Genomic DNA, 12,301 nt, shown 5'->3' on the forward strand with positions numbered 1-12,301 from the left:
AGCACACTAGGCATCAGTTTTTTTTTTTTTTTATACGTAGTGGTGGCGGCTGCCCAAATTGGGCATGCCAATGCCTCCACCACCCAAAAATAAATTGCCACAGCCTTTCTGGTCCCCCTAGGAGGGGAGGGGGCAGAAAGCCCACTAGGAACCAGGAATTTTGTTGGGTTATTTTTATACGTAGGAGTGGGGGCTGCCGAGAATGGGCATGCTAATGCCACCAATGCCAAAAAAGGCGTTCTGCCACCCCTTCCCCCCCGGAAGGCAGATCAGAGCAATAACCCCTTATCTTGCCCCACGCGGGGGGAGGGGGTGAAGCCCACTAGACACCAGGGATAGCCTGTGAGAAGCCCCATAGGCAAGGGTCGATCCCGTTTTTGAGGCACACATTTTGGCTGTTTCCATGATATTTTTATTCTCGTCTGCACCCAAGCAGGAACGAAGAAAGGAAGGAAGGAAGGAAGGAAGGAAGGAAGGAAGGAAGGAAGGAAGGAAGGAAGGAAGGAAGGAGCGCGTGCTTGGCTGACGGTGTGCAGGTACTGACCTTTGGCTGGCATTTTGCTGGCGGTGTCTGTGAACCTGCACTTGGTTAATGGTGGGGTGGACTCGCGCTTGATGACGGTGTACGTAGATTGGGGCTTTCCTGGTGGTGTGCGTTGAGTGGCGCTTGGCTGGCACTGTACGTGGACTGGTGCTTGGCTAGCTGTGTGCATGGATGGTGCTTGGCTGCAAGGTCGGACTGGCCATAGTGGGTACTTGGACTGGTGCTTCTCTGGCTGTGTGCATGGATGGTGCTTGGCTGTAGGGCCAGACTGGCCAAAGCGGGTACCGGGCATTTTCCCGGTGAGCTAGAGGTAGGTTTTCTGCCCATGGGGGTCGTTTTGTCACTGGGGGCTGGTTTTGCAGCAAAGCTGCAATATCGGGCACCAGTAACAAAAGCGGGAGCGGTGCTTTTTACTAACATGCTCCCCCCCCCCCGCCCCCGCCCCCCCAGGGCCAGTCGAGCAGCAATCTGCCAGGGCTGGTTGCTCTGCCCAGTCCGGCCCTGCTTGGCTTGCGGTGTGTGGGGATATTGCTAGGCTGACTGTGTGCATTGATAGTATTTGGCTGGCGGTGTACGTGGATGGCACTTTGCTGGCGGTGTGTGGATGGAACTTGGCTGGCAGTGTGCTTGTACTGACTCTTGGCTGGCGGTGTGGCTTGCATGGATCCCCCAGCGTTTTCTTACCCAGAATCACCAGCAAACCTCAAATTTACTTACAAAGTCATATTTTCCTCACATTTCTGTGTGGCCACGTTGTAGGGTAACCGCACAGGCCCACATTTCCTACTATCCAGCATTCCCCTTGGTCTCCCAAGAAAAATTATACCTCACTTGTGTGGGTGCCCAAAGTAGCATCAGTCTAAAAACGTGTAAACAAACTGTCCTTTTGGACCCGCTTTGCGCCCCCTCAAACTCTACACGTTTTTGGCCCTTCCATGACACAGGCACTTTGCCCATCCACACAAGTAAGGTATAATTTTTATCAGGAGACTGAGGAGAATGCTGAGTGGTAGGAAATTTGTGCTGTGCGGTTATCCCGGGCTCGGCGGCCATCTAGGGAAACCTACCAAACCCACACGTTTCTGAAAACTAGACACCCAGCTTAGTCCAGGTAGGTATGGCTTGCATGGACTCTCCGATGTTTTTCTACCCAGAATACCATGCAAACCTAAAATTTAGCTGGGAAAAAAAAACAAATCTTCCTCATATTTCTGTGTGGGAAAGTTATGGGATCACCGGCCTGACGCGCATTTCCTACCACATAGCATTCCCCCAGGTCTCCCGATAAAAATGGTATCCCACTCGTGTGGGTGGGCTTAGTACCCGTGAGGGGCAAGGACCCAAAACGTATTGTGGAGACATCAAAATTACCTATCACAAAACGACCTGGTTTTGCAAGGGTGGCCCCGGGCTCGGCGGCCATCATGGGAAACCTACCATACCCATATGTTTGTGAAAACTAGATACCCTGGGGAGTCCAGGGAGGTATGGCTTGCACGGATCCCCCAACCTTTTCCTACCCAGAATCCCCTACAAACCTCAAATTTAGCTGGAAAAAAACCCACTATTTCCACACATTTTTGTGTAGTATCACTGTGCCTACAAACACTAACAGAAGGTCCTAAGTCGAGAGGTAAACAAAATGCCGCATGATGCTGTATGTGCTGCCCCTTACGTCAAAGCATTAAAACATTACTGCATCACTAAGCAGGAAGATTTAAGAGTCTATCGGGCCACCCTTGATGGCGGAGCTTCGTCATGTAAGACCCTAGGGGATCAGAGTCAGGGCCCCTACTCTCTTGAGCCACCCGGCTCTACTGGGTACCCGTCCCAATGATCCCCAACAAAGGAAATCTCCTGCCAAAAGTGTGCAACAATATTCCAAAAAATACAAAAGGTGCAGTGCGATTAATGTGATAGTGCTTTAAAAATGACTATGTGGTCAAAAAATCTGTTTAATGTGGATTGACCAGGTGTCATGTCTAAAAAAAACAAATTAGTCAAAAACTTATATATGACTACTTCCTGACTTGGTCTGTCTAGGTCGACATGTTTCAGCCGATCTGGTTGTTTCACCTGGCTTTCTTCAGGACCTAATAATAACGATGTCAAAAAAAGGCTACTGCAGGATCAATTTGGTAAACAATGGTGTAAATCAAATACAAAATTCTCGTAAAAAATGTCATGTGGCCATAGCCACCCTACCAGACTAGCATGGTTTATGCTTTGATTAGGTGTAATCACCTCTTCTTCTTTCCTAAAAGAGAAGATAGTAGGGGTCACAAATGATTTATAATGGGGTCTACACAGAACAAAACAGCATTAGCGACTAATGTTTAGTAGTGCCCCTCTTGAGCAATACTTGGTTTATAGAATGGCCACCAATTGGTCCATAACAAAAGAGAACATTCTCTCACAACATAAAGGATTGTAACTCACCCAACGTTCTGTGGGAGAAAAGCCTCACCTCACCCGGCAGATTGCTCGGTATAGGAGGCACCGCTCTGTTAAAAATAATAAGGACACAAGAGAACGGGTTGTATATACATATGCCAGTACTCAATAGTCCCTACATACAAGTTAACACAGAACCAATCAACTCTTGACTCTCAGACCTGCACACCCAATGCCTGACAGGACTGTGCCATGCAAACTATTTTGCTTTAAGTCTATTGTGTGGTGGTATCTCACAAAACATTATTCACATTAAGATTAAACATATCACCACCTTATATGGTCATTTCTGTTTAAATCAGTACACACCTCTGTTTACTGGTCGAGGTATAAAGGTTAAGATGATAGAAACAAAATGAAAAAACAGAGGGTGGTGCTATATCAAAGACCTATTAACAGAGGTCCAAAGTTCACCCATACTGGTAATCTCGCCTGTATGATCTCTGAATCAGGGTACAAGTCTAACAGATGCCTTACCTATCCGTCGAGACCTCGAGCTGGACCCTGAGCAGTCTGGGAGGTAGCGACATCTAGGCATAGGCTTCTTAAATAGCTGCTCCTATTAGTTGGGAATCGCGCCAAAACGCAGGTGTTGCGTATAAGGCTCAGCTAGGCATGGATCATTACAGCGACGCGCTGAAACACAGGCGCCACCCCCATTGATCGGGGATGGCCACAGAACGCATGCGTCGTGTAGTGTACTAGCCGAGACTATATCGCGCATGCGTACAAACACTAACGCCGCTCTGACTACGCCTGCGCAGCCCAAGATATCACCAAAGGGCGCGCATGCGCAGTGATACACATCGATCGCGGCAACCACTCGCGAAGACCATAACCCGTTGCAGTGTATTCACAAGTCTCAAAACGGGAACATAAAGAAAAGAAAACAAGGCAGAGACTAACCTGGTCACTACTCCACAGTGTACAACCACACCAATCAACAGCCAAACGTAGCTTCGAATGCCACCACACACCGCGCATGCGCAGCGACGCAGATCGAGCAAAGACCACAGTATGCAGACGCCGTTCAATCGTGCATCACACAATCAAAAATTCTTGGTGCATGCACCACCGAACAATGTGCAAAACACGCGACGCACTCAGTGCTCACAAGCACCTCGCGCCGCCAACCCTGACTCCATGCAAAAGTGCATCCAGAACACTGCGATGCAAAACCAGATGTAAAACCTGGAGGGAGAGGGGGAGAACAGATCGGAGGCTGTGCCACCCCAAGTAGCATCAGTTAAGCGCAACCAACGTAGACGAATTGCTCCAGACAATAGGGCACGGCATCTCAGTTAAATTACCCACGTCTGTCAGTGGAAAAGGGCCCAAAGGAGGCTAAAATATTAATGCAAATATCCTACCACTTAGGGTAAATACACTAGATCCCAAAGCAGTTTAGGCACCCATGGGGGACAACATGATGTTAAATGGCTGGATTAGAGACCTGTTACGTGTGTTATCTCCCTAACAAGGTATAATAATCAGAATCTCTCTACTGGTATAGCCCTAGTCGTGGTCAATCTAGTTGATACCATCTAGATGAGTTGAAGGTAGATATATTCAAGATGTTGTTGGAGATAGGCCAGGTCTACTTCGATGTCCAAAACCATATACTACTACGTGTCACACAGCCCAAAGGCCCTCCAAAATCTCTGTGGCTGAATGGCACCGTCTAGGCTAGTCCACTCACTCAGTGGTATTAATTACAGAACATAGGAAGTTTATATGTCTCATGGAGTTATACACATGTAGTGACTATTCAGAAACAGAGGGGTTGACAATCAAATGGATGTCCAGGGGATGTTGTCGTTGAGACCATGTGTGTCCGTTTTCATTTTAAAAATCCATTTCTGCTCTTTCACAAACAGAAATTTTGAAATGTCACTCACATGTGAGGGAATGAGCGGTTGTTCAAGCACAATCCATCTTATGTCGTCTGCTCTGTGATGTTTTGCAAGAAAGTGGTCTGTCAGACATGTAGACTGTTTTCTGCACCGGATCGTGCTCTTGTGCTCGCTGATGCGGAGCTTAATCTTCCTTGTAGTATAGCCAATGTAATGCAGAGAGCAAGGACACGTGATCATATAGATCACGCTCTCTGAATTACAGTTCGTGTGGCTGTTCAGTATCCAAGGCCGTGCCGTACCAATATCAACAGAGGTGGTTTTAGAAGTCTGAGGGCAGACACTACATGACCCGCATGGGTAGTGTCCCCTTACTGGTGGTAGTGACCACAACGTTTTATCACCACGTGTTTGTTCAGTCCGTGGTCGTGTGTGGACTAGACTATTGCGCAGACTGGGGCCTTTTCTGAAAGCAAACAGAGGAGACGGAATGTTCTCTGCGGCCACGTTCAAAATGTGCCAATGCTTCCATATCATCTTCTGCAGATTGTTTGAGAGGGTGCAAAAGGTAGTCACAAAAGTGAGCCTCTCATTAGGTGTCCTCATTGTGCCATTGTCCAAGAGGGCATCACGATGGTTATTGGATGCTCTTTTCCAAGCCTGTCGTACAAGTCTCCTGGGGTACTGGCGTGACTGCAAATTGTTGGCCAATACCTCTGCATGTTTATGAAAGAGGTCTTTAGTGGAACAATTCCGTCTAACACGCAGAAACTGACCCACCGGGAGGTTCTCTCTTAAGGCCCTCGGATGGTGACTGTCGAATGATAAGAGAGAATTCCTGGACATTGGTTTCTTAAACAGCTCACAGTGTAACGAGTTGCCAATAGGGAAGATTGAAATGTCAAGAAAAGACAAGCGTTGTTTGTCAAACTCTATCGTGAATTTCAAGAAAGTGTTTTGCTCATTAAGCCAGGCATGAAAGGCCTGAATCTCAAGGCTGGAGCCCCGCCACACCACAAAAATATCATCTATGTACCTCTTCCACAACACCAGATGTTTGAAAAAAGGGTTGTTGTGGTTCAGTACATGTTGTTGTTCAAAGAGGTGTACATAGAGGTTGGCGAGGCTCGGCGCAAAAACACTCCCCATCGATGTACCAGAAATTTGTAAAAAGATCTGGTCCTCGAAGCGAAAAAAGTTTTCGGTCATCGCTATTCTAGCGCACTGCATAATGAAATGGACCGGTGTTATGCTATCCAGATCCCGTCTTCCCAGGAGCCCTCTGACGGACTCAAGGGTCTCCATTTGCGGGATGCAGGTGTAGAGCGATTCTACATCAAAGCTCGCCAGAATGTCAGTTTCAGGATGGAAATCAATATCTGGCAGCAATCTCAAGACATCTGACGTGTCCTTTAGATAAGTTGGCATTTCTGACACCATAGGCCGTCGAAAAACATCTACGAACTTCGAGAGAGGCTCGAGGAGTGACCCTATCCCAGAGATGATGGGACGTCCCGGGGGGGGTGTTTTATTCTTATGTATTTTGGGGAGGCAGTAGAAATAAGGCATTACTGGATTATCTATCACTAGAAATCGAGCCTCTTGTGGCGTAATCCATCCTTCTGCCTCCCCTTCCTCAACCAGTTGTTTGATCTCAATAGTAAGCCTAGGTGTCGGGTCCGTGGCCAAAATACGATAGAATTTGTCGTCTGTAAGTTGTCGAAGACATTCCCTCTGGTAGGTGACAGTGTCCTGTAGGACAGTGGCACCTCCCTTATCGTCTGGTTTAATAATGACGGACATGTCTGAACTAAGGTTGTGAAGAGCCTCTCTATCTTTCCTTGAGAAATTGCAAAAGTTGGTAGGCCGTGAGTCACATAATGCCATCATGTCAAATGTAACGGCTTTCTCGAAGGTGGAGACCTGAGAAGGAACTTGGTGTGCCATAGGTGTGAAGCTACTCTTGGGTCGTAACCCAGTATTCGTAGTCAGCACGTCATCTACAGAGGAGGTAGCATCATCTGTCGATCTGTTCTTAAAAAAGAAATGCAGTCGAATTTTCCTGAAAAAGTTCTCAAGTTCGCATCTCATGGTGAATGGGTCACCTTGATAGGTGGGCACAAAACCCAAACCTCTATTAAGGACACTCAACTCACTTTCAGTTAGAATTCGCGAACTCAGATTGACTACAAGATCGTTTCTCAACTGCTGATTGTGCTGTTGGTTTGCTGGAGACTGCCTCTGCTCCGAGTATTCGGAAACGTTGGGTCCGGTTGCCAATGGACAGTTGTCGTGCCTCTCCGTTTGCCCCTCGTTCGGCCTGGGCCTTGATCTAAAAAAGGCTGGTTAGGGTAAAACTGGGGTTGTGGTGGAAAAGATGGTGCATGTGATGGAAAGGGAGGTTGGTAGCCCCAGGGTCCTGGTGGCCACCACTGGCCTTGATTCGGATAATAGCCCTGCATCCCACGCCCCCTGTTGTATCTACGGGGTCTACCCCTGCCTCGTCCTCAGGGAAAACCATTGGAAGATGACTCCGAGTCAGTGGATCCCTGCTCTGATCCAGAGGAAGAATAATTCGATCCATAACGTCTGCCCTTGTTGTTAAAGACTGGGGCCACGTAATTCTCATTGGTGTATGGATAGATTTTTTCCCATGCGAAGCGGGCTAAGTCCTTTTTAAACTTGTCGATCTTATTAATCAGGATGTTGTCCCTGTACTCTTTATTGGTCTTATTGGCCTCGTCAAGATTCTTTTTATACAATGCAGCTGTGATAGTTGTTTTGATCTGTCCCTCCAAAGTTTGTATTTCGATAAGGATCGCGTCTGCCTGGCGCTTAGCCGTGCTGATGATCAAAATCAGCCAGTCACGGGTACAGCGCCAGGCAATGAGCGACCAGTCTCGCATAAATTGCTTATCGGTGAGGAACAGTCGCGGTGCATTGGTGACTATTAGGCCAGTTGGTGCACATTTACCTCGTAAGTACTCAGTCATGATAAGCCCGTGGACAGCTGTCCGTGACTGTGTTTTCTTCAAATTGAGTAATGTGCCCCAATCGTCTTTGGAATGTCCTGTCAACTCCGGGAGTGACTCTAGAATACTGGGATTGTCAGATAGGATGGAACTGAGGGTTTCATCATCGAATGCTAGGCCTGCAAAGTCAGCCATATTGGTGTGGAGGTACAGGTTGAGTCAAAAGATAAAAGGGAGCGGAAAAAGACCACTAGACAGTCTAGAGTCTAAAACAAAGACCCGCAGCCATCGGCTGCTCACACAATTCCACAAAATCTCTACAAGAGGGTCTGAGGGGGACCAGTTTACCGACTATACTACCTTCAGTCCCCAAAACATATCTACAAACACTAACAGAAGGTCCTAAGTCGAGAGGTAAACAAAATGCCGCATGATGCTGTATGTGCTGCCCCTTACGTCAAAGCATTAAAACATTACTGCATCACTAAGCAGGAAGATTTAAGAGTCTATCGGGCCACCCTTGATGGCGGAGCTTCGTCATGTAAGACCCTAGGGGATCAGAGTCAGGGCCCCTACTCTCTTGAGCCACCCGGCTCTACTGGGTACCCGTCCCAATGATCCCCAACAAAGGAAATCTCCTGCCAAAAGTGTGCAACAATATTCCAAAAAATACAAAAGGTGCAGTGCGATTAATGTGATAGTGCTTTAAAAATGACTACGTGGTCAAAAAATCTGTTTAATGTGGATTGACCAGGTGTCATGTCTAAAAAAACCAAATTAGTCAAAAACTTATATATGACTACTTCCTGACTTGGTCTGTCTAGGTCGACATGTTTCAGCCGATCTGGTTGTTTCACCCGGCTTTCTTCAGGACCTAATAATAACGATGTCAAAAAAAGCCTACTGCAGGATCAATTTGGTAAACAATGGTGTAAATCAAATACAAAATTCTCGTAAAAAATGTCATGTGGCCATAGCCACCCTACCAGACTAGCATGGTTTATGCTTTGATTAGGTGTAATCACCTCTTCTTCTTTCCTAAAAGAGAAGATAGTAGGGGTCACAAATGATTTATAATGGGGTCTACACAGAACAAAACAGCATTAGCGACTAATGTTTAGTAGTGCCCCTCTTGAGCAATACTTGGTTTATAGAATGGCCACCAATTGGTCCATAACAAAAGAGAACATTCTCTCACAACATAAAGGATTGTAACTCACCCAACGTTCTGTGGGAGAAAAGCCTCACCTCACCCGGCAGATTGCTCGGTATAGGAGGCACCGCTCTGTTAAAAATAATAAGGACACAAGAGAACGGGTTGTATATACATATGCCAGTACTCAATAGTCCCTACATACAAGTTAACACAGAACCAATCAACTCTTGACTCTCAGACCTGCACACCCAATGCCTGACAGGACTGTGCCATGCAAACTATTTTGCTTTAAGTCTATTGTGTGGTGGTATCTCACAAAACATTATTCACATTAAGATTAAACATATCACCACCTTATATGGTCATTTCTGTTTAAATCAGTACACACCTCTGTTTACTGGTCGAGGTATAAAGGTTAAGATGATAGAAACAAAATGAAAAAACAGAGGGTGGTGCTATATCAAAGACCTATTAACAGAGGTCCAAAGTTCACCCATACTGGTAATCTCGCCTGTATTATCTCTGAATCAGGGTACAAGTCTAACAGATGCCTTACCTCTCCGTCGAGACCTCAAGCTGGACCCTGAGCAGTCTGGGAGGTAGCGACATCTAGGCATAGGCTTCTTAAATAGCTGCTCCTATTAGTTGGGAATCGCGCCAAAACGCAGGTGTTGCGTATAAGGCTCAGCTAGGCATGGATCATTACAGCGACGCGCTGAAACACAGGCGCCACCCCCATTGATCGGGGATGGCCACAGAACGCATGCGTCGTGTAGTGTACTAGCCGAGACTATATCGCGCATGCGTACAAACACTAACGCCGCTCTGACTACGCCTGCGCAGCCCAAGATATCACCAAAGGCCGCGCATGCGCAGTGATACACATCGATCGCGGCAACCACTCGCGAAGACCATAACCCGTTGCAGTGTATTCACAAGTCTCAAAACGGGAACATAAAGAAAAGAAAACAAGGCAGAGACTAACCTGGTCACTACTCCACAGTGTACAACCACACCAATCAACAGCCAAACGTAGCTTCGAATGCCACCACACACCGCGCATGCGCAGCGACGCAGATCGAGCAAAGACCACAGTATGCAGACGCCGTTCAATCGTGCATCACACAATCAAAAATTCTTGGTGCATGCACCACCGAACAATGTGCAAAACACGCGACGCACTCAGTGCTCACAAGCACCTCGCGCCGCCAACCCTCACTCCATGCAAAAGTGCATCCAGAACACTGCGATGCAAAACCAGATGTAAAACCTGGAGGGAGAGGGGGAGAACAGATCGGAGGCTGTGCCACCCCAAGTAGCATCAGTTAAGCGCAACCAACGTAGACGAATTGCTCCAGACAATAGGGCACGGCATCTCAGTTAAATTACCCACGTCTGTCAGTGGAAAAGGGCCCAAAGGAGGCTAAAATATTAATGCAAATATCCTACCACTTAGGGTAAATACACTAGATCCCAAAGCAGTTTAGGCACCCATGGGGGACAACATGATGTTAAATGGCTGGATTAGAGACCTGTTACGTGTGTTATCTCCCTAACAAGGTATAATAATCAGAATCTCTCTACTGGTATAGCCCTAGTCGTGGTCAATCTAGTTGATACCATCTAGATGAGTTGAAGGTAGATATATTCAAGATGTTGTTGGAGATAGGCCAGGTCTACTTCGATGTCCAAAACCATATACTACTACGTGTCACACAGCCCAAAGGCCCTCCAAAATCTCTGTGGCTGAATGGCACCGTCTAGGCTAGTCCACTCACTCAGTGGTATTAATTACAGAACTGTGCCGGCACAAATGTCCTACCACACAGCATTCTCCTCAATCTCCGGAGTAAAACGATACCTTACTTGTGTGGGTGGGCAAAGGGCCTGTGACTGGGAAGGGCCAAAAACTTAGGGATTAAGGGTACAGCACAGCGAATTTTAAGCGCTACATTTGTTTGTTTTTTTAAAATACGTTTTTAGCCAATTCTGCATTGGACAGCCACACAAGTGAGGCTTAGCACAAGGGGAGGGGGAAGGGAGGCCTAGCAGCGAAAGGGTTAACACCTGCTGCCAGAGCAGGCATTGTTCCGGTCCTCCTGAAAGCATGGGCTCTCACCTGCATTGCAAGGGGTCAGAAACTTGTCTGGGGTGGCAGGCTGGAATAGTCTGGGTAACCAGCACACTATTAGACTAGTAAGGTTTTTAGGGGGCACCTCTAAGATGGGGTTATTAAGACGTGTGTTTGATATACAACACCATATGTTTTAGTGAAGCCATTATGTAGCGGGATAACTCCTTTTAACCAGTGCCCAGTATATACCTTAAGAATGCTTCCCTGCTCACTTGAAATACCTAGTAATAGACCTAAACATCACAGGGGCCTATCTGCTCATGCAGGCATGGCCTCGCATAAAATATAATGCATATATGCAAATATATTGCATACTGAGGCCAAAGACCCCAAACCTGGTGCCTCTAGGAGAGTGGTAGTGCCTCAGCAGTACAGAGAGTTCTTACTCTCATTAGCACATGACATCCCCCTAGCTGGGATTCTTGGTAAAAGACTTGGAGTAGGTTAGTCACCCACTTCTGCTGGCCAGGAATGTTCCAGAGAATAAAGAAGTTTTGAAGCTCCTGTGTTATCTGTCAAGACAGTGGTAAAAAAGGTAGCAAACCAAAGGTTCCCTTAGTTCCACTACCAGTGGTAGGGGTTCCCTTTGACATTGTTGGACCCCTTCGCCCCCAGACAGCCTCAGAACACAGATTCATACTGGAGGCAGTGGATGATTCCACCAGGTATCCTGAAGCAATTCCACTTAAGACTATCACTGCTCCAGCAGCTGCAAAAGCACTCATAAGTATTATTACTAGAGTGGACTTTCCTACAGAGGTGGTGTCAAAACAAAGGTAGTAACTTCATATCTGGTTACCTAAAAGTCACGAGGGCAAAGTGTGGGGGGATGTATAGGTTTACCACCCCATTTCACCCACAATTGGTCTGGTTGACAGATTCAACAAGACCATGAACGCTATGATCAGGAGACTCCCTAAATAACTCAGAAGATGGGATGTACTTTGCCATGCCTGATTTTTGATTACAGAGAGGTGCCACAGAACGGAGTGGGCTTTAGTCCTTTTGAACTTCTGTTTGCCCATCCAGGGAAAGCTCCACTAAGTATGGTATGGGAAGGATGGGAGAAGCATCTTAAAGAACACAAACTGGACATAGTAGACTATGTGCTTTGCCTTCATTCGAGGATGGCTGAGTGCATGACGAAATTCAATAAAAGTTTTGAGCCATGCCAGGAGCTCCAGAAGC

This window comes from Triturus cristatus, chromosome 1_1 (assembly GCF_964204655.1).
Source record: "Triturus cristatus chromosome 1_1, aTriCri1.1, whole genome shotgun sequence".
NCBI classification, from domain to species: domain Eukaryota; kingdom Metazoa; phylum Chordata; class Amphibia; order Caudata; family Salamandridae; genus Triturus; species Triturus cristatus.